The sequence below is a fragment of the Mixophyes fleayi genome, chromosome 1 (genome assembly GCF_038048845.1).
Source record: "Mixophyes fleayi isolate aMixFle1 chromosome 1, aMixFle1.hap1, whole genome shotgun sequence".
NCBI classification, from domain to species: Eukaryota; Metazoa; Chordata; class Amphibia; order Anura; family Limnodynastidae; genus Mixophyes; species Mixophyes fleayi.
In genome coordinates, this window is record NC_134402.1 from 87,561,265 (window position 1) to 87,585,828 (window position 24,564).

A 24,564-nucleotide genomic window follows, 5' to 3' on the forward strand; every position below is an offset into this window, starting at 1 on the left:
AGATTTGGTGGCATCCTGGGAGAGGAAGGGCCGAATGGAGGCAATGTTGCGAAGCTGGAACCGGCAGAATTTGGCAAGAGAGTGAATGTGAGGGGCAAAGGAGAGAGAGGAGTCAAGGATGACACCTAGGCAGCGGAGTTGGGGAACAGGGGAGATAGAAGAGTTGTCAACAGTGATAGAGAGGTCAGAGGGGAAGGAGGTACGAGAGGGAGGAAAGACAATGAGTTGAGTTTTAGCAAAATTGAGTTTAAGAAATCTAGAGGACATCCAGGAGGAGATGGCAGAGAGGCATGCGGATACCCTGGAGAGAAAAGAGGGAGAGAGATCAGGAGAAGAAAGAGTTGAGTGTCATCAGAATAAATTACATATAGATGTAATTTATGTATATTGACTACATTTTACAACACTGTAATCTACCGAAATTTAAAATGTGTAATATTAGTATTGAGTTAATATGTTTTTAAGTGTATAGAGATGATTATGAATGGTTATAAGGTTTGTATAGGGGGAACTTCAATATATTAATAAAATTAAAAACTGTGTGTTAACATTTCATAGTCAAAATCACGATGTAACCACATTTTAAATCGGGTACTGCCTACATATTAGTACTGGAGGTTTTTATTAAAACCTTACAAAGTTCAAGAGACTTTAGGTAAATACGGCATAACATCATGAATAAACAATACTGTGTGCAGTATCTATAGGTTCTGTACCTCAAACTGGGACAGCAAAGCCTGGTATAGGTGTCATTTCTAATACACAATTCAAACTAAACAGGAGAATATAATTTTCCTGTGGCCAAATAGGTAATAATAGTTAATGTATGAAAAATTAATGATATTATTAAAAAATAATTAAATGTTTATACCTCCAAATCACCTCTTAAATATTTGGTTTGCCTAAACCAACATAGTACAGAGAGGTTAAAAACTAAAATTAAAAAACTATGACACACCTCAGGTGATTCACACATGAACACCTTCTTGCTTTTACTTTGCTTTTAATCGTCAGGAAGTAATTCATAACAGAGTTGCAAACACTTTTCTTGTAACCCTATCACTAAAGTAACCAAGACTAGCTCCAGCCACTGTCTGGCATCAGTCACACTGCATAATGACAACAGGCATGCTTAAATACTTTACACTCCTCCCACAGCCCTAGCTTGATAAGCAGATGATACTCCCACTTTCCCTTTAAAAAAAGAGTTCCCTGCAGGTGTTCTGTTTTGATTAGCTTCAGTACAGACCCATCTTGTCAGCCAGCCTGCTGCCATCTGTGGAAAGAGATACAAACCATTTCATAACATGTAAGTTACTTTGTCAGATATGTCCTTACCTGTATTTCTTTAATTTAGGTGCACTACTGTACAAATGTGTAACTGTCTGCAGACTGCTAGCTAAATAACTAATTCCTGCTCAAAGGGAGAGGGAAAACATGACAAAATGGGTGCAGAGTCAGTGTGTAGGGAGGATGAAGATAGGAAAAACTGGAACCTGAAGCTGCTATTTGGGACAGAGTGAAAGACAGCAGCCATTGAAGACCATTCAAACAACGAGTTTTGAAGTGGAGGAACTGCAGATATGTATAGTTGGTTATGTTATATTGTTTGCTGGTTGACTGATATACTACTAATAGAGTGAAGAGTTTGGAGAAAGAGTGGGGAGTCCTGAAGATGTGGATTTGTGTTATGCCCTTTTGCTAGTGCTGGTCTGAGATCTCTTTTGCAAGGGCAATAAAATTTACGGAGAAAGGATGGTTAGTTTTGAGAGACTAAGTTTGACCTGCTTAAAGTGATATAGATGTTTGGTGAGCTAACAAATTGATACTGCTGTCAGAAGTTGTAGAATTACAAGAAAATTAAAGCTGTAGAACAAAGATATTTGAGCTTGCTACCCACCATTTTGTTTGAATATAATTCAGCTGATGTCACGGGCACTAGGAGTCTTTGCCCAGGATATCACCAGATGATGGACTTACCAGAGTAATAAAGTTGGTAATATGGTTCTCTGGTAGCAGGGTGACAACGGAACAGGAGAAACAGCAGATGGTGAGAGAATGCTCGAGGAAAGTCTATGACTAGCAGCAACTGGTAATGAGTAGATGAATGTACAAGATGGACAAGGGAACGTGAGGAAAGTCAGTGGTCTGCGTATAGCAAGTTGAACCACTGCTATAGTGAGGTGGAATGTCCAGGAGTAGCGAGGAGGTAGTGAGAGTCAGCGGTTTGCGTATAGCAAGTTGTACCGCTGTCTAGGTGAAGGAATGGAATCCAGGTGAAGGTAGGTAACAGGGAAGTCAGTGGTCTGCGTATAGCAAGTTGTACCACTGCTTATGTGAGAGGATACTTGAAACTGGTGTCACAGGGAACAGGAGTCAGTGGTCTGCGTCAGCAAGTTGTACCACTGCTATATATATGTGAGGAGGGGCACGAGGAGATGAATGTAAAGCAGAGAATACACGGGGCACACAGAACTTGATCCCACGATGATATCCACAATACAACGATAACTGACAAGCACTGCTTAAGTATACAAAGTCACAATAACTATCCAGGCAATAGGAAACAAAGTCAATGGTAACAATAGCTTCAGTGGATAGGAGGCTCCGGAGGAGAACACAACTGAGTCCAGATGGATATGCAATACACAAGCAAAGTCAAAGGAAAGTATGCATACCGCGGTTCAGGAGAGCAGGCTGTCAGAGAGACGTGCAGGAATACCTGAACGGCTGAAGGCTGGCAGGAGGAGAGACCACTGGAGGGTGGAAGCGGTAATCAGGTTGGTGCAGCGCACGGCAGGTAATCCAGAATGAACGAAGCAATACTCAGGAAGCAGTAGTAAGTGGAACTGGAAACATGAAGAACACGGGAGAGTTGAGGCTGTCTGGTATCCAGTAGTAGAGGTGGAGGCAGCGGAGCGCTGACACGATAATAACCCAGGAGAGTTGAGACGATCAGGAACTCTGTAGTAGTAACGGAGGCAGCGGATAGGAATCAGCTGAGTGCAGGCACGATGAACACAGGAGAGTTGAAGTGAGCAGGAACTCTGTAGAAGTAACGGAGGCAGCGGATAGGAATCAGCTGAGTGCAGACACGATGAACACAGAAGAGTTGAAGTGAGCAGGAACTCTGTAGTAGTAACGGAGGCAGTGGATAGGAATCAGCTGAGTGCAGGCACGATGAACACAGGAGAGTTGAAGTGAACAGGAATCAGCAGGAGCTGAATACACGAGGAACACAGGAACACCTTCAGAGGCTCATAGGGAATGAGACTCCAAGATCAGGCAACCAGGTAATGATCACAGGTGGTTTAAATAGGGAGGGTTGCCTGATCATCCAATCAATTAAAAGCAACAGGTACTGAAGGTTTGATAAGGGCTGCACATGCGCAGACCCTCAGGATGGCGGACGGCCACGGTTCCTGAATACACGGGAAGTGGCACTCACAGTCCGGTGAGTGACAGCTGATGAGGAGCAGCCATTTTGAGATTAGAGAAAGTTGGGCTATTTGCTATGAAAATCTGTAGCTAGATTTATTCAAGAGTCAAGTGATTTATCCTGTTACCTGCGGTTTGTGATTAAACAGAATTTATTCAAGTGACTGTGTTTTTTAATTCAAGTTGCTCAACTGCATATACCGAGTGTTCAATTGTGCTATTATGCAATAGCGATAATTATGTCATAGCTTTCACCACTCCTTACATACTCGATCACTATTTTGATGTTAGCAGGTGCCTTCCTGGCTCACTTAAGCTCTAAACAGTGGCTTTTGATATAATAGTATGGGAGAGAGTGCATGCAGTGTAGGAATCACTTAAGTGTGGGACAGGCCCTACATAAATAGTAGGGAAGGAGTTATATGATATTTCCATTCACAACTAGAAGACCTTTGAGGGTCCCATTTCCAGGACCCCCTTAGTTAAGGAGTGCACACTATCACCAGCGCATTACCGGATTTACCTTCTGTGTCAACAGATGAAAGAGGAGGTACAAACATTACATTTTTTGCTGCTTTTCAACTCTCCCACATTGTTGAAACAGAACTGTTGCAGTGCTGATAGAGGTGCTTCCAATCTGTGATGGTAGAAATACCCTTTCAGCATGTTAGTTTTCAGGTATTTAGAATGGCCAAGTCTGTTTGTATCTGTACTGATACAACAGTTTCAGATTTTAATCATTTTATTGATCCTTATTTTCGCTGTAGTCTGCAAAGTAAGAGGTAATGTTCCCATAAAAGCACATTGCATATATAATTGCAGTAATGTGATGTTCTCTTGTGCACATCAGAGGAGTATGCATGTCTTTGTACGTCATAGACCACAGTATTTTCTACAGCATGCTTGTACAGCCAAGGTCATTACAGAGACACACACGCACATAATCACCTATGCAGTAGTGTTACTTCTAGCTCTGAGAAGTCTTAATCACATAAGTAGACAAGATTAACAGGGCACTCCTTGTGTTCTCCTTCCAATATTCTATCACCCTCTGTGCCTCTTGGCCTGCTTCACTAGCCCTGTTTTCTTAATCTTTGGCCTACTTCACAATGGTCTTTGCCATCATTCTCACTCACTGTTCCATAAATAATTTGATCTCCATTAACATCTTATCTGTATATTTGTTTATTTATAATGTCTGGTTTCCGTATTTTGTCCTTCATGTAATGTGTTATGGATCACTGCCTTCTGTATATGTCATATACGGCGCTGCAGACCTTTTTCAGCGTCTTTTAAAGAAGAGATAATAATACGAACAAACTGTTACAAACTGTCTCGGCCTTTGTGTCACCAGAGGCCTAGAGGGACGGTTGCTGTAAAAAAAGTGCAACATAAGATATTTGCTATGAATTATGATTCGCAGACATTTTCCATAATGGCAGCTGGTTTGGGCTTTAAGAAACACTGTAAGAGTTAATCTGATGATGTCTTGATGAACATTAATGCTGTGCAGGTGCTGGGGTACCAGTGCTTCTAAGTTCCAGCTTGTCCACTTCTTTGCAGGTAATTGTTAATCCTGTTTTGAGAACACCTTGCTGCAAGCAATGGAGCTGAGTGAGCAGATCTCAACACACTAGCACCTTTCGTGTGTAGTCGAATAGCACATTCATAGCGTGAATGTCTCAACCAACAAATCAGCAGCAGCTGGGCAGTGATATTATATCATGGACCAGAATCTCTAAGGAATGTTTCCAGCACATGGAATCCATGCCACGAACAATTCAGACTCTTCCGTGGACAAAAGGGGTCCTTCCCAGTACTAAGGGTTCCTAATATAGTGGCCACTGATTTTTCGTGTGTGTTTTTATAATAGTAGGAACATATTTTCCAGTACAATTATTTGGGAGAGGTAGCAAAATAAATCCTCTTTGTGGGGTTTTCACCCCAGACTCCTCTAGAACTTGCTCTGTATGTGCCCTAGATTCCAAAGATAGTTCAGTTTTTTCCTCTGGAAATGTTACACACCATAATTATATCATAACACGATTAATAGTCACAGGCTCCAATTTATACATGATGAGATCAAGATCATTAGACAGTATCTACATCTCCATTGGGATCAACATTTTCAAATCTCATGTGGTGTGCTTTTACGGAATTAGCCACAGTTAGAGATTACTTTCTAACAATACTGGGAAGGTATCCAGGATACACACTCTCTTTTCTACTGTAATTATATTTTCCCTTCTGCATGACAGTATTCACAGAGTACAAAATTTTGTATGTTCTTCTAGAGCTTCATTCATTTTCCCAACTTCAAAACCAAGTGTATTCTTACTACTAATATCGAGGTGACGTTAAATACTTCCGTGTCAAAACAGACAAAAGCATTATAGGAGTGATACCTTTATTGGCTAACCAAAAAAAATATTATATTTGCTAGCTTTCAGAGCACAGAGGCCCCTTCATCAGGCAACTTTACAAATGAATGACTAAGAAACAGACACAAAATTTAAGAGCTGTTACATCAAGAAATTTGTACAGGGGGGGAATATATCATTAAGATAATCTAAAGTAATGAAACTGAGGTTTTCGTTACGGATGGAAGCGTAAAGTCCTATGAGTTCAGAGATCTGGAGTCACTTTGCTGTGGGGTGTGAAGTGTGTCCAAGCAGCGCCAATGTTGATTGGCAGAAATCTCTGCTATATATGAGTGCCAGGACACTTAGAAATACAATGAATGGATGGAGCACCACTAAAGTCCTATATATCAGAGCAGGGGGGATTCTTTCGCACAACAATTTAAAGTGGAAATCCTTTAAGCAAAGTGGCACTTAAAAAATGGTAAAAACATATTTAGTTAATATATTTTAAAAACAATATGTGGCTAATGTATGCCCAGAAAGTAAGTGCATGAATTTGCACCCATGCATATTTACATGATTCTGCTACCTGCACCAGCCTGCTCCTGAAAAGGGACAGGGACACTCTAACATAGGCCGAGTACAGTAGTATGGTCATGAGCAAAGATACATAGGGGCATATTTAGTTAGGTTTTTGGTCAGCGATTGCGCACGGTTGCGCGTGTAAACTGACAATACGGTACAATACGTCCCAACCCAACGGGGTGCGCACGGAAATCTGTGATGTTGTGATATCGTGACTTGTGCAGCCACGCGTAATCGTGGATCGAAAAGCTAATTGAATATGCCCCTTAGATGCCTAACGAAGCCATATTATTTGATATTGTCAGGTTTAAATAGCGGATGATGATGATGATGATAGTCTTTGGCACTAGTGAAATGCTTATGATTGGCTGTTTGAAATCACACTGCTGAAACTGATTGTTTTCTTCATCGTTTGAGCGTATATTATGTTTTTTTTGTGTGCGTATTTAGAAACACTTATTTTCGTTGACGAGATGGGTATTTGTTCTGCTGTATTAGATGTTTTTTAAGTTTTATTGAAGCCTAATAGTAAATACATTTGTTGCACATATAACAAATGATTAAGAACATGGGTGCAAGTGGGATGTATGTGTAGAGACACGTGCTGTTGGTGCCCACCTGCACAGACCTTAAGATACATGTAGTTCAGCATATGGGCCTAAATACAACAGTTTTACATCAGGTATTTTGAGCGAAAATTATGCCCAGTTTGCAACCAAGTCTGCATCAGCCCCTGTATGTTTTATAGAACTGTTATAAATGGATAAAAGAAGGGTTTTCCCATGTGTGAGTGATGTTTTATTTTAAGGTTATTGCTTAGTGAAATTTTGCATTCTAAAAATTTCAATACTATGGCAACTGTGTATGATGGCTCAGTCAATGCAGGTATTTTCGTTAGTCTTCGTGCAAAACCAATCTATGCTTATATGGCTTACTAAAGTGTAAAATATTACATATAAGGTAACTCCACCGAATCCCTAAGACAAAAAAATATTTGCTTTTGCACTCAAAATAGTTGAGTGCTACAGACGCAGTCCTTAGATTACAAGCAGGGTTTGGCTTGTTGTTAGGGTGTGCCAACTGTAAATTAGTCACATGATTCTCTTACTGGAGACACAGGTTTGAACTCCAAAATCAAAATATCTGTGTATTGTACATTGTAAAACTATCTATGCTATATAAAAGAACACTGATATTCTTTTTTATGATTTTACAACAGCCATTGTTAAAAAAGTAACTACCACCCAATATAATAAAGTTAGACATAGTTTACATGATCAAGTCATGCAATGTAATCTGTGCACATTTTATATGGCAAAGCTGATGAACAAGCAGAATCAAATTTATTTGACACGGTCACATCTTCGCATTGCATGAAGAAAATATATTACAGGTTCTGTTGTCTAGGGAACTGAAAGAAACCCACAATATTAAAAACTGAGACCTAGTAGGTCTTAAGATGGCCACAAATGGGGCAATCCAGTTGCTTGGCCTGTGGCCTAAATGGCTGCACATGTTGCAATCTCATTATTAAGCCCGATTACCCTCAAAGAGGAGGATGAGAATGAGACCTAAGACCAAGTGTGCAGGTCTCTTACATAGACTTTGCAGGCTGGAGATGTGTTTTTCAGGTTCTGACTCTCGGTGGCATGCAATGATCTGACTGCTATGTGCAAACAACACTTAGGCGATAGGAGGGCTTTTTTATAGTCCTTTACAAGGCAGCGCCGCTTTAACTTTAAGCGCTGAAGACGCCGAACTCGCGGGACTTCAAGAAACCGGAGGTTAATACATTTACCCCCTGGTGCTGGTGTCGTCAGCAGTGCCAGACACACTTTATTAACTCCGGGTTGCCAGGTTAATTTGTGTCTGTCATGTATCTAAAGTTTTCACTGCTCTTGATTTTACATCGTGTACAAGACCCTTGGACTGTTCCTGTCTACGATTCTAATTTCTCCTATTGTTCACTATTTTTGCACCTATGCTATTAACTCTGGATATGCTTGTAAAGCAACGGGCATGGTGTTTGGTGTTACAACCCCTTAATCTAATCCATACCTGAACTGCACTTTTTAGCCATGTTGCTATCAGGAAGTATTAGTGATGGAACTATAACAGCTCCTTGGAAAAGTACTTCAGGGATTAAATTCCACCTCCACAGAGAACACTCAGGCGTTGAGTGAATTAACTTACCATTGTTATTTCTGTTTGATCCCTATTGTCCACTAGTGAGCTCTACAGGCAACCAGGAGCCAGAACCAGCAGGGGTCACCTGAGGGAAGACAGCTGGGGAGGTAGGGGAGGGGGCTGGATAGTGTGAGAAGCCCACCAATCGAGACCTTTTGCAACTCCCCTGAGGCGGCAGTTCTCAAGGTGGGATTATGAGGTGATACAAGAGGCTACCCTGGGAGCTGGACATGTTTGTGACTGACTTTGACCAAGAGATGATGCTCTGCCAGAGATGTAAAGAAAATGGAAGTTGCTCAAATCAATTTATAGGCTATATCAGGTGCATGAAAGGGTGGGGTTATCCTAAAAGGAACAAACACAGACAAATACCCCCAGCACACTGCTATAGCCAGCAACAGATCTGCTATTTCTACTGTAGATAAAAATGCAAAAGTCTTAGTTGCACACATTTGCAAATGTATGTTGAAGCCACCCACCACTCCACGGTGCTTTTGCTAATAGGGTGGTCCTACTCTAAACAATGAGAGTCCCATATATTTGGGCCATACATATGTGTTTTTAAATTGAGAGCTAACTTACCAAAGAGGTACCCCAGAAGCCTCCAAATAGCAATCCAATGTCAGCACTCCCCCTCAACTACTGACATCAACATGCCGCTCAGACAAATAAAGAAAATGGAAGTTGCTCAAATCCTTTCATGCTATATCAGGTGCATGAAAGGGTGGGGTTATCCTAAAAGGAACCAACACAGACAAATACCCCCAGCACATCAGAGATGTGCTGTGGAACCTATCTCACTGAATTTATTTGAACTCATTTCCTCATTGTTGGACCTGCTATTGTTAAGGGGACTGTGCTGTACCTATCCCACTGGATTTATTTGAACTGATTTCCTCACTTGTTGGACCTGCTTTCATTAAGGGGCCGTGCTGTATTTAATCCTGTTCTCAAGAATAAATCATTCTTCTATTTTTCCTCTAATACCGTGTCTGAGTGATTCGAGAACCACGTATCTTCACAATGCTGAAGCTAGATGTCACTGCCAGCATTTACTAATACTGTGACTAGCTCTGCTATGAGTTTCTAATTATGTCCTGACAACCCGATTTCTTAGAACCTTGACTTATGAACTGATCAGTACAATTTACTTTCAGACATTAACATCTAACACTTCTTCAAACATCATAGCACACTACTGTACTTGCTGAAGAGCATTGTCCTGATTTCTGGTTCTAGGTTGCTGACACCAATTTTATTATGTAGTCTATACTAAAGGTACTCAAGTATTTTCATACACTTTGAAAGTCTCTCTGTGTTGGTGCACTCGCGTTTCTCACCCCTACATTGCCACCAGTCATTAGGGTCTAACCCCGAGAGAATTAGCTGCCCAGGGCTTTTTTCGGTAACCATTACAGAAGTAGTGCTGTCTTTTGCCAACAAGGCCAGCATAGTATGGATATTTGCAGGTATGTTTCCTAAGTGTTCCAGGAATCTAGCCAGAAGGTGGTGATTATATACATATCCACTAACCCATAAAGGAGTGTTAGTGAAGATAAAAATCAATAGAAGACAATCCTTAGAGATCCCACTTTTGGCACTGTCATTATTCTGAATTTAGCCTGCGGTTCCTCTGTGCTACCAGAGGTACTGTAGTTATACCTGGACAGTTTCTCCTTGCCTGCAAAGTTGTTAAGTCCTCATCATCTGATCAGAAATGCTGGCCTTTTTAAGACTGCCTTTTCCAACAGACCAGTGCCAGTTCATTTGTTTCTGCTGCTGGTCTTTCTGAGTAATACCTGTGATCTGGTGACGATTATCTGACTTCTGTTTGTTCCACCATTTTGCACCTTTGCTTGTGACCCAGACCCCAGTTTCATTTGACTGTGCTCCTGTCTATTCTGTTATTGTTATAGATCTCTCGGCTTCTGACCCTGGCGGGGCTGACCTTCCTCCTGTCTGATCCAGTACCTGCAGTTTACCTGTCGTGCATGATATCCAGCATCTGCACTTTCTCTGCTAAACCTGGTAATCCTGCTTCATCTGTTATACCTGGACATCAGTCTTTCCTTCTCCCGCTTTCCAGCAAACCTGCTTATCCAGACTAATCTGTTATTTATCCCATTGAACTCTGCAATTATTAACTATTTACCCATTCAATGCACCTAGTTATACCTGTGTGATCCTTGTTCAATAATAAAAACCTTCTGTTTCACTACTACAACTCTTAGTAGTATTCATCCTGGGAATCCTTAATCCAATAACCCACTAAAACAGGCTCATGAAACAAGGCCTGCCACCCCTAACAATGGGGAGGCGTGGCTAAGGCCAAGATACAAATAACGTCAGGAACCTAAAAGCGGACAAACACATAAAGATGCAGCACCATGGAAGCAGTCAGCAGTCACCTTGGCCCATTATTGGGTTTGTAGCAATGGTGTTATTACTGTTGTCCAGTTGTATGAACCAGGCGAGTGTTGGTGTAAAGCCAGGGAGTGATGTGGAGTTGGGTGCCAGAGCAGCTGAGAGGAGCAGAATGGTGGGTGAGATTTCCTTGCATTGAGTGATATCTGGGACCTGTATTGTAAATGGTATACGTTAGTTTAACCACCCCTAGGCTCAGCCTCTGAAATATGTCAGCAATATTACCAGAAGGATGTCCCTTTTTGTGGATGAATCCAGTGTTATATGGGAATAAAGTCAGCTCAGTTCCCTCTAAAAATGATTTAAAAAATAAAAATGTTTACTTCCTAAAGACCCTAAGCTAAAATTGATTTACCTTGTGTCGTGCCAAAGGCTGTAGCAAGTGGAGCAGACATTTTCTTTGTGCCGATTATCCTGGTAGCAAAAGCTTTTAACCCAGTGTTAACCACTCCTCCTCTACCCAATGAATTATTGGCTTGTGGCTACATGGCGTTATCTGAGGGGAGAGTTAGCTGTCATTTACAATTCTTTTGCCACATCACATACTTAATTACATGCTGGAATAAGAGCTCTATTTCTGACCAATTGCAAATTGCTCACTTTAATTATCATTTATTATTGCAATAAAGAATAAATTAACATGGCAGTTTATTCAAATTCATGAGCTGGGACAGCGGCTCTGATAGTAGCATGACCCGGCAAGTGCAATCACTTTACTAACAGGCAGGGCCACCATCAGGGGGGTACGGTCAGTACTGCTGTGAAGGGCCCGGACAGACCTCTCCGTCTGTCCAGACTCCCTGGACTGTCCGGGCCCCGCAGTAACCGACCGTGCCTCCCCTTTTTTTTTTTTTTCTTACCTTGTCCCCTTCCCCCCCCCCCCCCCCTCCACAATTATGGTCCCCCAGGCTCTCCCTCTCCCCCCTCCCTCCACAGTTATGGTCCCCCGGGCTCTCCCTCTCCCCCCCCCCCTCAAAAAAAATAATAGCTTATTTACTTACCTTCTCCGTGATGCTGCAGCTCTGCCTCCCAGACTGATAGGCTGGGAGCACGGCGCGGTGACGTCATCACCGCACTCCCAGTGTATCAGTGATCGGGAGGCAGAGCTGCAGCATCGCGGAGGAGAAGGTAAGTAAATAAGCTATTATTTTTTTTGAGGGGGGGGGGGGGGGAGAGGGAGAGCCCAGGGGACCATAACTGTGGAGGGAGGGGGGAGAGGGAGAGCCCGGGGGACCATAACTGTGGAGGGAGGGGGGAGAGGGAGAGCCTGGGGGACCATAATTGTGGAGGGGGGGGGACAGGGAGAGCCTGGGGGACCTGATCTGTGGAGAGGGGGACCTTAACTGTGGAAGGGTGGGAGAGGGTGACCTTAACTGTGATTGGGGGGGAGAGGGGGACATTAACTGTGGGGGAGGGTGGAGGGGGGCATTAACCGTGGGGGGAGAGAAGGGGACATTAACCATGGGGGGGGGGGGGAAGGGGGACATTAGCTGTGGGGGGGGAGAGGGGGACATTAACTTGGGGGGGAGAGGGGGACATTTACTGTGATTACAGGGAGGGGAGAGGGGGACATTTACTTTGGGAGGAGGGGAACATTTACTCTGATGAGGGAGTGGGGGGGAATGTACTGTGATGAGGGATAGGGGGGATGTATGGCAAAGATGGAGGGGTGCACATGTATGGGGAGGGGAAGTCCCGCCAGATTAAGTAGTACTAGGCCCCACAGTTTCTGACGGCAACCCTGCTAACAGGTACTTAGAACATGGCTGAATTTGCAAAGGTGGGGAAAAATAAAGAAGCCTGTCAGAGAGTGATTTTGAAGATCCCTCTCCTGTGATGCTCTCCCCATAGGATATAACGGCTAATGCCATGTTCAGATGGTGTTTGCATTCAGGATTTCGAAGCTTGACAAATAGGGAAAAATTGCAGACCCCATAGACACCTATGGGGCTGGATTTGCAATTTTAGAGATTGGGATCATTGCGATCCTTTAATAATAGCCTTGAAACTGCAGCAACTCCCTGGAGGATTTAATTAATTTATAAATAGGTCCCTAAGTGCATTGTTTCCCTCAAAACTATGTTAAAGAGAACCTGATAGAGATTTACATAGGGCCCAGGAGTAAGTATAATGAAGAGCGCTGGCCAACTGATTTAGTTTGCAGCATACAGTGCAGTACAATAAAAAATGTTGCTACAATGGCCTGCTAATATAGTTTCAGCAGTTTGTTGTTGTTTTTTTTGCTCCACACACGGCTGGACTTTTTTTTACTATTATTAAAGAACAAAGCAGCAAATAGCAATTATTTCCACAGAAACAAGCTCTGCATGTTATTCCAGGTGCAAACTATGTCCTACCTTCCACACGAAATACGCATGTATAAAGAGTCCTGATTTGGCTCTTCTGCCTAGTAAATGTCCTGCGCCCACATACCAGTGTGCAGTTTACTCACACTCGTGCCTCACGTTGCCAGAGAGACAGTACGAAAAGCACTTATAAGTTAAAAACAAGCGATCTTAGTCATCCACGCATGCGCGAAAGCCCTCTCTCTGCAGTATAGGTGGGCATGGTTGTGCTTTGTAGGCTGCGCTCCCATGTATTTGTGGGCGTCTCTATAGAGAACACCAGAACGTGAGACGGAGACGTCAACCCACAGATTTTCAGAGGGCGGGGCATGCAGCCATATGTCACGTTAACGGGCTACAGAGGGTCTTATAGACGTGTATAGTGCAGGCGTGGTTTAGGTATAAGGTGATTGGCTACACAGTAGGGGGTGTGTGGTGATGTAATGTGGGGCGTGTAAGTAGTAGAGTAATGGGCGGTACATAAGAGTGATGGGCGTGGCGTGAGTGATGGGCGGGGCGTGGTATCAGCGGCTGTGGAGGCGGCGCAGTGTCCGGAGGTTTATGCAGCATTGAGCCGGGTACCGAGGCTGTCTGGAGCCGGCATACAGGTGAGATGACCCGTTCAACGCTATAACCCTGCACTGATTAGCTGTAATGTCAGCTGGATCTCAGTTATATTACCCAACGCTTGTGTTATGTCACAACATGTACTTCTGTTTACTGAGCAGTTCTAGTTCTATGACCTCTGTGTGATATATATGTATTTATCTAACCGGTGTATGATATCTCTAGTTATCATCCGCTCTATGATATCTCAAATTGTCTAAATTACTTGTGATATCTACTTCTCTAACCTGTGATATCTCTAGTTATCTAATCTCTGTGTCATATATCTCTAGTTATCTAATCTTTGTGTGAGACAAATGATTATAACATATCTCTGTATTTATATCGCACCTCTCTGTGTGATCTCTCTGGTTTGCTCAGCACTCTCTGGGCTATGTTTCTCCAGCGCCCTCCCTGCCTGGGCACTCTGTCTCTCTGGCGGGCTCGGCCCTCCCTGCCCGGCAGGGGCAGGCTGGGCTGGGGGGCAAGGAGGCATCTGCCCCCTGGGCCAGTCCCATAGTGGGCTTCCTTGGGCTGGGTCACTGAGCTTCCTTCATTTTTCTCCTTTAAAATGTTCCTAATAGGCTGCTAAGTCGAGTCTTGCCCCCCGGGCTAACATTTGTCAGCCCTCCCCTGCTGCCCGGGCACTCTGTCTCTCCGGCGGGCTCGGCCCTCCATGCCCAAGCACTCTGTCTCTCCCACGGTCTCGGCCCTCCCTGCCCGGGCACTAATGTGTCTCCGGCGGGCTCGGCCCTCCCTGCCCGGGCACTCTGTCTCTCCCGCGGGCTCGGCCAGAGCCGTAACTTAGAATTCTAGCGCCTGGGGCGAGAAAGACATATGCCGCCCCCCTTGCCCTCTTTTTTTTACCAAATTAACCTTAAATATTCCTAAATTGCGCCCCCCTTCAGCGTTGCGCCCTGGGCAGTCGCGCCTGTCAGACAGCCCTAGTTACGGCCCTGGGCTCGACGCACCCTGCCCGGGCACTGTGTCTCTCCGATCGGCTCGTCCCTCCCTGCAGTGGAGTACTAATCTACAACATACCTAATATAAAACTGATAATAACTTTTAAATTATATATCTAACCGTTCTAATAAAGAAGTTGAGATCGTTTACTATACTACTAAAAGTAGCTGCCTGTTCTTGTTCAATGGGATTACTGAAAGCAAGTCTGATTGTAACAAAACATGGCCCCGCAAACACCATCTTATTTCAAATATTTTATATTCTAATTACCTGAAACAGTAGATTTACAGTCAGTAGATCTTTTAAATTAACCATCTTGGGTTTAGGGGTCCTTTTCATTCCTTTCAGGCCATGAGATTTAGGTATGTGCTTTATTTGTGAATGACTTGTGCACACGAGTGCTTCTCTTCCACCCATGCTCCATTGCATATAATGCTTGGTTGACAGGTGATGGATTTTCACATTGATGTCTAGAGGGTCCTGTCTTTTCAATGTCACTTATTAGCTTTTGATATTGGCTTAACTTGCATTTCACATTTAATGGTCTTTTAAAGGGGAAAGTGTATTCAACATGCTTGTCTTCATTTCTGGAGCAGATGTAGTACTGACCTAATAGTACTTATGCACGACCTTCAATACACAAACTGTTGATGATTTCCAAGAAGTAGTTGTGTTTAAACAGACTGTTTAATTATCTACATTTTCTACCTTCCAAGACTTGTCTTACTGTAGATAATTATTATTGTACATGAAGGTATTTGTAATGTCTAGTCTTGTGCAGGAATTATGGTAACTTGTCACTAGGAATTAACATTTAACATAATTCATAAGCAACCATCATCAATTTATTTTATTCCATTTTCCATTACCTACCGCTACTGTCTCCTGCAACTCATTTGCTGTTGTATTTTTGCTTACACACTTTGGGGGAGATTCAATTGAGCACGATGTGTCTCCAGGAACTTGTACAGAGAGATTGCGCCGATGTTATGGCAGAAAACTCTGCTCGGTCTCTCTCGCGCCCCATAGAGGGGTGCTGAAAAATGATCGAAAGTCTGGCAAAGTGAGAAGCCAGACATCAGTGATGTCCGATTAGCAATTGAATATTTTCTTTTAGGATGATAGGCAACAACTTTAACTACATAGGGCATAAGAATTTCAATAACAGTTAAAAGATTGGGTATGATTGTTGAGTTGGTGGGCATGGAAATCAAACTACACCTTCTAAAATTACAAAAATGGCCTATTACAATTAGGTTATATAACTACACTAATATATCTCAAATGTCCCTCTTTTTGCTGAACAATCCACAGATTCTACTCATTCAAGTTTCTTTCAGATTCTTCCTTTTTTGGGTCTGATTTTCTAAAATGTTGAGCATAAATTCCATGATTGGCTCACAAAATGTCTTTGCTTCTAAATTGAGCCCTTTGTTAATAATAGGGTATCAAATTCGGTACTAGTATCTCACATGCTCCATTTTAGACCCAATATGCCTCAAAGCCTTATTTCTATGGTGTCACCATATTGTGCAGCACTTTTTAGAGCACATTGAATTACTCCCATGAATCCCTGCCAATTGGGGATTACAGGCAAGTGCTCTGTTATAAAATGGCAAAAAGCCCTATCTCCGGCAAAAATGGGTGATTCCGTTGGAGATAGGGCTTCGCGATATGCATCAAGGGGTCACCAACAGCAATGGCAGTGCTATCTCCAGCGGTAATATTCTCCAGGTCTCGCTAGCGATAGCTTTCCTGGACTATTTAACAAGGATCGTGATAGTACAAGTACTACCACACAAACACATATACATGGCTCCAATTAAACCCATGGGAGCATTGCTGTGAGACAGCAATGCTAACCATGGCACCACTCTAAAATAAAATTCTCATACCTGCTTACTCTCCCGGAATGTCTGGGAGACTCCTGAAATCCCGGTAGGTCTCCCGTACTTCCGGGAGAGTACGGTATTCTCCCACATGGGCCCGCTTTCTAGTGAAGCAGGATTTGGAGCCTCCATGATGCTATTCCCGGGGAATCGGGTCATTTTGCCATATCCCCCTCCCACCCCCGAATAAAATGACATGTTTGCATCACTGGGGGCAGTGCCAAAATGACACGATTTGCTGAGCCTCTCCCCCTCCATCATCACACGCCCACCTCCTCTCCCAGAGGGTAACATTCATAAGGTGGTAAGTATGAATATTCTCAGTGTGACTTGAGCACTAGTATACTTGAAAAAACTTGTACTACAACAATGAATATAAGGATTTTAAAAGTAAAGAATTGATAAAACATTTTTCATTTTGTATTATAAATTATAGCAGGATGGCTAACAAATATGTAAGTCAGTTAGTTTACATGTACTTGTATGCCTGCAGTTGCAGGTTTTATGACGCCTGTATTTCTTTAACTCAATCCAGTCAGTCTCATGTTTGCACAAGTTTGAATATTCTCTGGCACGCATCTTTAGGAATGTGTCTAGTTTGGAGCTATGACAGGTTGGATCTATGTGGTTTTTATGGTAGTTAAGAAATATGCTTGCAGTGTTGTAGAGATATTACATATGTGTTATAAACCTATGTACATTTTGCAATAATGTGTTATATGACCACATGATAAACATAGTTCAAAACGTTCCTCCACATTTCCATGTGTAGAAGGAATGTGTTTACACAAGCTTTTCTGGCTGTTCTGTCACAAACACATGGCATACATATGTTTAATACATGCATATATATATACTGCATTGCAAATGCCTTCCCACTGACACTTATGTTGTTTATATATGTGTTTAAATGCCTTTAATGTTGCACAAGCTGTCGCTTAAATAAAAAAAAAAAAATATATATATATATATATATATATATATATATATATATATATATATATATATATATATATATATATATATATATTTCTTTGAAACCTAGAGAAAACGTGTTTGCAGACACTTATGTAGTGGACAATAGAAACCACAGACAACAAAATTGTGGTATAAATCTGGGAGGACAGGTGATGTGCTTGTTTTGGATATGATGAGCTTATATAGCGGTGGAGATGGCAAAGAGACATTTGTCACTAAAGGATAAAATGTAGAGAAGTTGTGTGGAGGAATCTCAACAGATTAAGGTAGTGGAAGGAATGAAGGCCCCACCAGTAGATACACTAAGGAGCATTTAGAGAGGTAGGAGTTGAACCAAGAGAGACCAGTCTGTAAGGGCCAAGGGAGAGAAGGGTGGTCATCTGTATCAAGTGTCTCCAAGGACAAGGAGGAAGTGTTGTGAGAAGTAACCCTATGACTTAGCTATGAGTAGGTCCCGGAGTGTACAGGGCGAAAGCATGATTGCAGAGGTTCTTGGAGTGGAGAGAGTGTGTCAAGTGGTTGCACACAACTGCTTAAGTAGCTTGGAAGCAAAAAGGAAAAAAGTAATGGGTCTTGTTTGCTTTTTGATGATAGGAAAGATAAGATTCTGTTTGACTATGAAAACAGGAGAGGTTGAAAAATTAAGGTAAATGCAGGCACATTGGAGGGGTTGGGGGTGGAGGAGTTGGGAGAGGATGAAATCACTAATGAAGTGGGATTCTCTTCATTGGTGATACAGGATTATTTTTGCAGGTGGGTTTGTTTGGATTGTCAGGATTGGGGTTTGCATCACGTGGTGACTAGTGCTGACTCATTTAGGGCTGTGGTGAGTGTAGTGTTGCAGAAAGAAATTGCCTCAATTGTGCAGGATAAGGTAGTAATATGAATGGTACAACCACTGAGGTGTATGGCTAAAATGGCTAATACATTTGCTCATGTACCAAGTTTGATGGTGATGCACTCTTCAGGTTATATTTGGGAGTTTTTATGTTATTGAATGGCATGATATATTCCAGTGTAATTATATGCACTGGAGTGATAATTTATGGAGTGCTAATTACTTAAAAAAGCATCTAAGAAAAGTGGCTGTTTAACAGTCCTCAATTAAAGGTACTCTGTTCACATATATGGTCTCTACTTTAAGTCCATCTTGTATCTTCAGCAGGGGCATGTGCAAAATGTATGGTATGAAAATATACAGTGATTTTACACTAAGTGTGATATAAGACAGGAACTACAGTAGACAAAAGGGGCCTGAGCCATTAAGGAGAGTAAAGAAAAGTTACTTTGCACCTTGACAAAACCATGTTGCATTGGAGAGTGAGAGAAATGTAAAATGTGAGAACAGATGTATAGTTAGGGTAGGGCATGTCCTAGATAAACTTTAAATTTCAGTGTAAAAATAAATCTACTAAGTATTTGTGTGCTACATGACAAAAAAAAGACAGTATTTTCTTTACGTGCAAAAAAATAAACTAATTTGCAACCCTTGCAGTGTAACATGGTTTGTCCAGGATCAAATTTACTTTTTTTTTTTTTATAACCTTGCTCTCCTTAATGACTCGGGCTCAATGTGTCTTAAGGTATAAGAGCAGAACGGTATCAAACATACAGTAGTAATAAATAATACAGCTGTGCCATTGGTGTAAAAAGAAACAAACGTCATGAGTAGAGATAATATTGGAAACCATTACCTGTGTATGTAATGCACATTTTCGATAAGCAGTGTTTTTCTCCTAACTTTGAAATGACCACATAACAACTGACTTTATTTGGTGGAAATATCATTTTAATTGATTTTGGTTGTGAAATATGTTTCGTGTTATTGGTTCACCAATATAAATATCTCTTGGTGATTTGTATCACTTTTTTTGACTAAGAGGTTAACAGATCTGTTTTCTTCTATAGAGCTGTTAGATTTCTGCTAGCTCAGAGTCATTTTCTGACATAAAAGGGCATTGCAGCTGCTGAGCTTAACTTTGCAGTCAGCTGGGAAAAAGCAGGCATTCAGGCAAATGAGAGCTTGCTCCGCTTGAATGGAGGCAGAATGTATGAAAATAGTCCTTGTCTGGTGCATTTGGAGTCGGTTCACTCAGTTACCCTACAATCAACTCCACAAAATAGACTTATTTTTATAGATTGTATCAGTCACCCATTTTCAATACATCTCATGAAGCTGGAGGTATAGGATAAGTTTTGTTTTTTTGTTGTTTTTTTTTCTTTCTGATTGAATTTGTATCATCTCACTTTGCACTATTCATGCTCAAAATTCATTAAACACTTTATTTCATTGTTTAAATTACACCTGACCAAAGCTTATTGGCTTTTTGTTGCTTGCTATGGAATGGTGCAAGAGGGGCTGCTATCGGTCAGTGCACTTTAGTAAATAACTCTGTGTGAGTACACAAATTGCAAAGCATTATTTAAAAAATGGTTTATTTACTAAATTTCTGTTAACCAATTATCTGTGTCCACATAGCCCAAATTATTTTCTGGATGACAGATTAGCTTACTAGAATTTATATGTACTATAAAAAAAAAAATCATACACCTTATCAGCGCATTAATCAGCAAATAACCAATGGTCTTCTAAACAACAAGCAAAATACATTTTCAATGATCTTGCTGACTTTTTTTGGAGGAATCATAAGAGCTGCCATCGGAAACTATGGGTCCCAGTACTAATTATTTTGGCAGGCATACCCTAATCCCCGTCTCCTTTGCAGTGTACATGCCTCCCTTCCCCATGACATTACATGCTACGCCTCCCCATCACGTTACATGCTACGCCCATCCCCCTTCCCATATCACATTAAATGCTACACCCCCAAATCACTTACCTTGTTGTGAGCGCAGTGCGGCAGCTCCCACCCACTGATAAGACGTGAGTGCACTGCACAATGATGACGTCACCGCCCCGCGTGCCCCCAGCTTATCTGGGCCTGGGAGCCGCCAGGGGGCTCGGACAGAGCCCCAAGTCTGTTTGGGCCCCTCACAGCCATACCCCCCTGATGGCGGCCCTGGGAATTATGCATCTCCTTTAGGAGTTTAACTACTGATCAATAAAATTATTTTTCTAGTTCTCATTACTAATTTTTGGACTACTTTTTGTTTTGTTTATCTGGTCATATGACTGCAGATATGTTCCCGTTGACTAGATGTGTGTGAAAAGGCAACATTTTAGCAATCGTTATGTCATGCCATTAGACCATCCAATACGATCATTGAACAGAGTGGCTTTAAAGGTGCTCTCAAAGTGACTAGGGCAATACAAACGTACAGGTATAGGACAAAAATGGGAATAGTAACACCAGTATAAAGTAACTTAAATGAGCTTAGGGCTATCAGTACAAACTGTGTCATATACCAATGTCTGGAATGGTGCAAGAGGGATGCAGCAACATTCTTCCACAAGAGTCACTTAACTGACTCTTGGCTGATGGTGATGAACACTGGCTCAATGTTAATTGGGTTCAGATCTGGTGACTGAGAATGCTACGATGTACGGATGGAAATATTACTATCATGCACGTCCGACCATAGTGTGACCACACATCCTCTGTGGATTAGGAGCATTGTCCTCAAGCAGGCACCCCTCCAGTCAGGGAAATAAATCTAAGAAAATCATGAACATTGAGTCTGGACTACTGCTCAATATTGCACTTTGCTGATTGTTTCCTCTCCAAGTTCAATACTAAAGTCGCCTTAGATCCATTTTTATTTTTTGCCCACTACTTTGTATGTTCAGGTGAACTTTTGTGCTCTGTCCTATGCCCACCATCCTCCAGCTTTCTACCAAATAACTGTTGGGAGTTAAATAAGAGCTCAATGTCATGAGCCGCGGCTGTCTTCTCTTCAGTCGCGTCCTGCACGTCACTATGACGACCGGGACGTCACTTCCCCTCTGTCCCGGCCATTGCCAGGGCAACGGTCAGGATGCTCATTTTAAACAGTGACGCGTCCCAGCATGTGGAGCAGCCGGTCGTGTGCGCATTAGGGGGGCAATAGCCTGTGGCCTGATTTATTAGTTAGAATCATTAATTAGGCAGCCTCTGTGGCCTATTATGATGCTTACTGTGGGTATTTTAGGCAGGGAGGGCTTAGCCTCTCTGCCGGTTATAGCGTCCAGTTTTACTGTTAGCTTGGCTACACCTGTCTGTTTGCTGAAAACTTTTTCTGCGTATGACCCTCTGCTTGATCTCCTGGATTTGAATTGTTTGCCTATTGCCCTGACCTTTGCTTTATTTGGGCTCCCCTTGATTGCTGCCAGCCCTGACGTTTTGCCTGTACTTCACCACGTTTCCTGCTTGAGACCCTTAACCACGGCCTATTCCTGACCACACTTCGCTTGTCATCACCCGCTATTCCTTGCTGACCTACATTCATAAGCTTGTACTACGCTGAGTGTAAGACCTGGGGGCATCTGAGTACTTGTGAGCGCAATAAGCTCTACGGGACAGGATGCTGCTATAGGTGAAGACCTCTCCATCCTGTTCTACAAGCTCATGATAGTAGTCATTCGCTAGAACACTGACATGGAGGGACGACATACAGCACATAACTCTGTCAATGACAACTAAACCTCAAAAGAGAACCAAATAATATTTACAATTAATTCCTTTTTCTCTAAGTACTGCATGGCAGCCATTACAATGTGTTTGTCTGTTCCAGCCCATTTCAGGGGTCCTACCATGGTCAAAAAGTGGTGTTCTGTGTTCCCTCTGTTCTGGATCAGTACACAGATATTGCTCGGACATTGTTTCTTTATCATCAGCTGGTAGCGAACATAATGATGGCAGTAACATTTCTTGATAATTATGAAAAGTGGACACCACTTTAGGTAATAAAGCTGGATTACTTCTACCTTATCTGTGTAGACATTCAGGAAGGGTTATTTGCATTGCTTAAAATCCATGCCATCAAAGATAGCCCTTCTAGATTTGGACAAATACTTGAACCTTGGTGTAGGATATCTGGCAGAAGTGGTAGAGGTCATGGTTGCTCCCAAAGCATCTCCCAAGCTACTGAAAATTTGGGGCTAAGGAAGGAATGCAATCTCCTCTGCTTTTTCTTTTTTGATATTTTTCAGGGTGCAATCAATGAAACTAAACAGGGAAGACAAACTCTAGTTGAAAGGTCCATGGGATTGAAAGAGCATCTATCCCTCTGTTCCTGGAACTTTGTGGCGAGAGAAAAATCTGAGCACTTTGGTGTTTTGAATTGTGGCTGTTATGTCTACTTGGGGGAGGCTGCAATTTCCTGTTCGCAACTGAAATACTCTCCTAGATGAACTTGTTTTCGGCTGAGATAATTGATATTCTGCTTGCCTGCCACATGAAGTGCAGAGACAGGTTTCTCTCTGTCCCTGACAAGACTTTTGCTACTTCTGCCATCATGGTACCGCTCCTATCACCACCCTGGCGATTTCTGAAGGTGATTACAGTCTTCTTGTCAAAGAACATCCTGAGACAGTTTCCCTGTAAGAGAGGATAAAAGCACTGAATTGCATTCAAGACTGTCCACATTTTCAGAATATTTGTGTGTAATTTCTTTTCATTCTGTGACCATTCTCCTTGAGCTATGTTTGATAGTAAATGAGCCCCCAGCCTGTGGTACTGAAATCTTTTGTGCATATTATTTACTTTGGTTCAGATAGATACTCCCAGTTCTCTTAGTTTTGGATTCTGCCACCAGTTGAGACTGCATGGTGATTCTTGTTAATCGGATGGCGTCATACTCTGTGGGATTGCAAACAAATCTCTCTAAGTCTAACTAGAGGTTTTGCATATGCCACTTTGCCCAGGGGAGAATTTCTATGTTACAGGAAAGCATTCGTATAAGGCAAGGCCGCTTCGTATTGTAATCTGATGTTGAACTTTTAGTTGACAAGCTAAAGACTGGATGTCTTTTGTAGGGATTCTTTGTTGACAGGTGAACTGGATGTGCTATCCTAGGACACAGAACCTGAGGAATCTCTGCTGATGGACTGCATCAAGGATATTAAAGTAAACATCCTAAACATCTATAGATGCACAAAACTCCCCTTTACTTTTAGCAGTGAAAATTAAATTTACAGACTTGATACCGAAATGCCTTACATGACTGAGTCTCCTTAAATCCAGAACAATACAGAAAGCCCCTGAAGATTTTCTGACCAGAAAATATTGTAGCATAAACGCTTGTGCCCACCTGGGCTGGATGAACAAGAGACCACTGGAGCTTCATGCAATATTTGCAGACTGATGTGTAAAGCTTCCAACAAGGGGTTCTAGCATAGAAGTTTCCCCTGGAAACATGATGAAATTCTAACTTATATAATTTTCTGACATTGTCCAGACTCCATTGATCTTGAATGGAATCTTTCTACCTTTCTGTACACCCTGTGATGCTGCCCACAGGTGTCAATGTGCACTGAGCCTAAGCAGTAGTACCATGTTGTCCGGTGCATTGTCTCCCAGCCTAATATCTTTTTACATCTTTGAAGTATTGGTAAGACTAGGGTGAATGGAAATACTTCTCCCTTCAATCCTATGGTAGGTGGTTTGATTTACCCCCAGAGGAGTTTTGCATCATGGTATCTAGTTCCTCACCAAAGAGCAGTGAACCTTCAAAGGATTGTATCAGCTCATGGATGCAGCCAGAGAGCTCTTCTGGCTACTGCATTTGAAGCCATAGTTCTGGCTGAATAGGTAATGGTATCCAACGGTGCCTCAAATAAGACTTCTATTCCTCTCTGGTGCTTCTCCACAGAACAGGGACTGCTAACTAGCAGATTTAAGGTCCTAA

General features: G+C 42.2%; 1 protein-coding gene across 2 annotated transcripts in view; it reads left to right on the forward strand.

Annotated features, from left to right (window-relative positions):
• Positions 1 to 1,244: 1,244 nt before the first annotated feature.
• The window catches only part of MFAP3L (microfibril associated protein 3 like), a 36,219-nt gene continuing 12,899 nt past the window's right edge, over positions 1,245 to 24,564 (forward strand). Inside the window, exon 1 of one of the 2 annotated variants that reach the window (XM_075197735.1) lies at positions 1,245 to 1,309. The gene's annotated coding sequence lies outside the window, so the exon portion shown is untranslated. Of the gene's footprint in view, positions 1,310 to 13,853; positions 13,951 to 24,564 lie in introns of those variants that run through there. The other variant, XM_075197731.1, reaches the window with a different exon arrangement.